Source organism: Phodopus roborovskii, unplaced genomic scaffold, assembly GCF_943737965.1.
Source record: "Phodopus roborovskii unplaced genomic scaffold, PHOROB, whole genome shotgun sequence".
Classification (NCBI taxonomy): domain Eukaryota; kingdom Metazoa; phylum Chordata; class Mammalia; order Rodentia; family Cricetidae; genus Phodopus; species Phodopus roborovskii.
The window spans coordinates 4319714-4324538 of NW_026125391.1; positions in this window are offsets into that span (position 1 = coordinate 4319714).

Below are 4825 nucleotides of genomic sequence, written 5' to 3' on the forward strand. Positions count from 1 at the left end.
TCAAGTTAAAAATCAAAGTTGTGTTTATATACATGATTTTGTACCCCAACAACAATTAAAAAAAAAAGATGGAATAAAGCTGGAGAGATAGCTCAGCAGTAAAGCACACTTGCCACCCTTACAGAAGACCAGATCACAGCCTAGCTGTCTACAACCCCCCCCCAGTGCCTGAGGACTGGATACCCTCTTCTGGCCTCTGTATGTGGTACCCAGGAGACCACATGAAGGCCAAACATATAACAGTAACAGTACACAAAAGATGTGAAAGATGGAATACTATATTTTCAATATGGCTGGTAAAATTTAATTTTAAAGATAAGAGAAAATAATTAAGCATTTAGTGCAGATATCAGTGTATCAGTGAGAAGTTGGGGAGTAGGAAGAAATCAGAGACATTTCCTGCTAAGTTTTTTTTTCTTTTCTTTCTTTCTTTTTTTATTTTATTATTTTTTTGTTTGTTTTTCCAGATAGGGTTTCTCTGTATTGCTTTGGAGTCTGTCCTAGAGCTCGCTCTATAGATCAGACTAGCCTCATACTCACAGAGATCCACCTGTCTCTGCCTCCCAAGTGCTGGGATTAAAGGTATGCTCTGTGCATCACCATGGCCCAGCTCTAAGTTTTTCTAATCACTCGCTTTCTCTTTTTTATTATTATTAAATTCTTGACTAACTTGAGACAGTAGACTTTAAGTACTCTGAAGACAAGAGTCAGGTTTTTAACTCATATGTTGTGAATCATTTATAGAGTACTCAACTCACAGTGGACATGATATTAAATGTTACTAAAGAACTTGCAGCTTTGAGCAAGAAATGGTCATGTCAAGACTATCTCCCTTGCTAAGTTATAATTGTTCATTACAGAGGCTCCCTAATTTCCCTTATCTAGTAATTTCTCATTAAATTAAGGGAGGGCTCAGTGGGTAAGGTGTTTGATGTGCAAGCATGAGGACCCAAGTTACACTTGTAACCTCCTGGTATAGGGGAGGGAAAAGACAGGAGAAACCCAGGTGCTCACTAGCCAGCCATCTAGTGAGTGGTAAGCCAATGGTACATGAGAGATCCTGTTCCAAAGAATATAGTGGGGAGTGACAAAAGATGACATCAGATGTTGACTTCTAGTCAATACACACATACACACCACATCAGAAGTTATGTGTGGCAGATTATAAGTGATCATAACTGAAATATAACAACATAAACAGGAATAGTCTAACATGGACAAGGGACATAAATACATCATTGAAAAATAACAGTAAAATCATAAAAATATGCCAAAAAAGCACCAAATAAAACATATCTGGGGTTGGTATATGCCTGCAATCCCAATACTCAGAAGGTTTAGGCAAGGAGGATTATAAATTCAAGACTAATATGAGCTACATGGTGATTAGTAGCTTCAGTTACAGGGTGAGATACTGAAGAAAATAAAATAAAACAACAAAAGCCCTATCCTTTTAACTAGTAAAAATGTGGGCTAAAATATACCTCAGAGGTATCTGAGACATACCTCACCTAGTATATGCAAGAAAACAGAATCAAGTTCTAGTAATGAGCATGGAGGGAAGGTATCATATAAAAAATGCTGTACATTATTGATAATGGGTTAGGAAAATAGGATACAGAACTACTTGACAAAAATCTGATGCAACTTTATTTATTTATTTGTTTATTTAGTTTTTTCAAGGCACGACTCTGTATAGCTCTGCCTGTCCTGAAACTTGCTCTGTAAAGTTCCTTGAACTCAGAGATTGGCCTAACTCTGCCTCCACAGTGCAGAGAGTAAAGTCAAGTGTGTGCCACAACTACCTGAGATCTGAATACATTTTTAAATTGAAGTTAAATTTTATTTGTTCTTTAATTATGGAGAAAAGTCACACCAACAAAGTCGATGCTGTTTCCTGTGAAGAGACCTGAGATGTAAGGAAGTGAGTCAACACAAAGCAAAGCTTTAACCTTAAAGAGAATAATAACACCATTTGGCTGAGTATGGTGTGAGGACATAAGATTCAGGATGACCACTGGAGATGTGGTTATATAAGATATTAGCAGTTACAGAGCAAAGAAAGTCATAAATCACAGTATCAAGACCTCGATCCCTATGGAGAACCACAGTAAGAAAGAATACAGCAGAGCAGGTAAAACTATAATGGAGGTTTCAGTGTTTCTATCTTAGAACATTCTTAGCTTTTGGACTCATCTATTGTTGTGGTAAGACACCATCATGACCACAGCAACTGAGAAAAGAAGATGCTTAAAATTTGGGGTATCAGAGGGTTCATTAGGAGTCCATGGCAAAGCAAAACATGGTGGCAGGAATAGCTAAGAGCTCTTTGTTACGGTTACTCTTGCTATGATATAACACCATGAACAAGACTTCTTTTAAACAAGACCACACCTCCTAATCTTCCCCAAACAGTTTCACTAACTGGAGACCAAACATTCAACCATATAAGCCTATGGAAGATATTATCATTCAAATCACAAGCACAAGCTTACATCTTGAATCATAAATAGGTGGCCGAGAGAACTAACTGGGAGTAGGAAGACATTTGAAATTTCAAAGTCTGTTCCCACGATTGTACTTCCTTCAAGGCCATACCTCTTAATATTCCCAACTATTCAAGTATATGAGTCAATATAGGAGGCCATTTTCATCAAACCACCACATTCCATTCTCCCCCAATCAAAGACTTGTGGCCATATCATAATTTGGAACCCATTTAGTTCAACTTCAAAGGTCCCCATAATCTTTCAGTCTTAACACAGTTTAAAAGTCCAAAGTCTCTGTGAAATTCAAGGTAACCTCTTGTAAAATCAAAAGCTGAAAGCAAGTTATATATACTTCCAACATACACAGAATATATATTACCATTTCAAAAGGGGGGAGTAATGAGGCAATATAGACCAAAGCAAGACCAAAACTCAGTGGAGCAAACTCAAAATCTAACTATAGCTCCATGTCTGATGCTAAAGGGCTTACATGGCTCTTCCCTTCCAACTTTACAACAAACTTCTTTTCCTTGGGCTGGTCCTACTCCCTGTCTGTAGCTCTCCTTTTGCATATGTCTCATGACTCTGGTTTCATAACTCCACACAATGGCCTCTCAGGGACTCTCCCCCCTCTTGGGGCCTTCATACAGACCCTACCCTGTCACATGTTGCCTGGTCTCAATAGCTTTCCTTAACCATGGAAAAAGATTCCACAACCTCTTTACTCATGTGTCCTTCATGACTCTAAAGCCCAAACTATCTGATGACATTATGAAGTTTGACTGCCCACATGGATGGAAGCCTGGTCCCACTGAATCACATTTGCAAAAGATTCCCTTTGTAGTTGCTTTATATAGAGAGAATACTCCTCAGGCATTCCTTTCTACAAGTGGGAAGATATCAATTTTCTTGATATCTTCACCAAGGAAATCAATCCAATGTTTTTCAATTTTTCTTCAGGGAAATTTTTAGGACAAGGGCAGAATGCAACCCCATTTTTTTTTTTTTTTTTTTTTTTTTTGACAGACTATCACAAGAATGCTCTCTATGCCAGTAGCTAATACTGCTTTCCTCTGAATCTCATTGGTCACGCCACCATAATCCACTTACTTTTTGAATACTGTATTGCAAGGGTCTACTAGGATGATCTGTTAAACCCTGCTTATAGTATTCAATTGTATTCCTAATCCAAACTCCCAAACTCCTCCCTGCTCAAAAAAAAAAAAAAAAAAAAAAAAAAAAAGAAAGAAAGAAAAAGAAAAAACAAACAAAAACAGTATCCCACCAGCATTACCCCACTCCTTGGTACCAACTTTGGTCTTAGTTACTTTTCTATTGCTGTGATAATAAACTATGTCCAAGGCAACTTACAGAAGTTTATTTGGGGCTTAATAGTTTAAGAGAGTTAAAATCCATGACCATCAAGGTGGACAGCATGGCAACACCTGTGCAGGCATGGTGCTGGACACAGAATTTGTGCCTGATCCACAAACACAAGGCAAAGCTAAATAGGAATGGTATAGGTTTCTGAAACCTCAAAGCCAGCCCCCAGTGACTATCCCAACAAGGGCATACTTCATAATCCTTTCAAACAGTTCCATCAACTGGGAACCAACTACATAAGCAAACATATGACTCAATGGGGACCATTCTCATTCAAATAACCATTTTTAAATGCTTTGGCCATTTCAGAGATACTAGGTCAGACATGGAGCTGAGCAATGAATGGCTTTCAAAGAAACTAAAAATAGCCGTTTATTTTTGTTTGTTTTGTTTTGTTTTAAGCTTTGGTCCTTGTAATAATAGTTTTATACCAACCTAACACAAGCTAAATTATTTGAGAGGGGGTAACCTCAATTGAGCCTCCATAAAACTGCATTGCAGGTAAGCCTGTAGGGTACTTTATGTACTGTAGGCAATGCTATCCCTAACCTGGTGGTCTTGGGTTCTATAGGAAAGCAAGCTGACCAAGCCACGATAAGCAAGCTAGTATGCAGCACCCCTCAGACTCCTGTACTGTTTTGAGTTCCTGTCCTGACTTCCTTTGATGATGAACAGTGATATGGGAGTGTAATCTAAATAAACTCTTTCCTCTCCAAGTTGCACTGGTGATGGTGTTTGAGTCCAGCAATAGAAACTCAACTAAGACAATCCTAGATCTGCACAGTCTGTTTACTTTCCTGACGTTCTAATGTTGTGCCCAAACTGAACCCCAAAATCACCTAGAGACCCGATCCAATGCAAAAGCAAAGAGTCTTTAAATTTACAAGTTAACTTGCTCCCTCCACCCCCACCCTGGTCCATCATTTGTGAGTAGAAGTAACCCAGAAGACTGA